Consider the following 581-nt stretch of genomic DNA (forward strand, 5'->3'; position numbering starts at 1 on the left):
GACGCGCTGCACCCGCCCAGAGTCACCCTCCACCTCAACGCTCACTTGTGTAGATCTTGGCTCTGATCCAGCCTGAGTGTCCCCTATCAGCGGTGACTGCCTTCGCTTCACGGCTGTCTTGCAACATTACGTTGAATCCAAAAAGGGGAACCCCCAGTCTAAAAAGGGGAACCCCCATGAGTTCCCAACCTGACTGAACTGCCAAACGCAGGCAGAGAACACGGAAGTGTCTACTAAATTTCGCGTCAGTTAAACAGCAGCAGCAACAACGGTAACAACAAGCAACAAACGATATAAATCCGTAGAAAGTTTGTGATATTATTGGTATCGTATCAAGGGAACACGTTGAGTACTGTGACGTATGAAAGAACGGAGCACGGAGGTGCAACAATTCACGTGGTGTTGACGATTCTCTGCCACCAGCTGGGACCAGGGGAGGAGCGAAGAACAACAAACACAGCGCCATGTTGCTTTGACTGGAAGCGTGCACCCACTGCTTGGTGCACCAGGCCTCCTGCTCGTCCATGACAACTAGGAAAAACCTGCAGCGAGGACTGACAAAAGTGAGAGAGATTTCTAAC

The 581-nt window shown here is 50.9% G+C and overlaps 1 protein-coding gene across 2 annotated transcripts in view; it reads left to right on the forward strand.

Annotated features, from left to right (window-relative positions):
• The first annotated feature begins 237 nt into the window (after positions 1-237).
• Positions 238-581, forward strand: part of LOC143291709 (uncharacterized) — a 46,398-nt gene continuing 46,054 nt past the window's right edge. For both annotated transcript variants that reach the window (XM_076601732.1, XM_076601733.1), the window contains exon 1: positions 238-563. The gene's annotated coding sequence lies outside the window, so the exon portion shown is untranslated. The remainder of the gene's footprint in view (positions 564-581) is intronic.

This window comes from Babylonia areolata, chromosome 17, assembly GCF_041734735.1.
Source record: "Babylonia areolata isolate BAREFJ2019XMU chromosome 17, ASM4173473v1, whole genome shotgun sequence".
Classification (NCBI taxonomy): domain Eukaryota; kingdom Metazoa; phylum Mollusca; class Gastropoda; order Neogastropoda; family Buccinidae; genus Babylonia; species Babylonia areolata.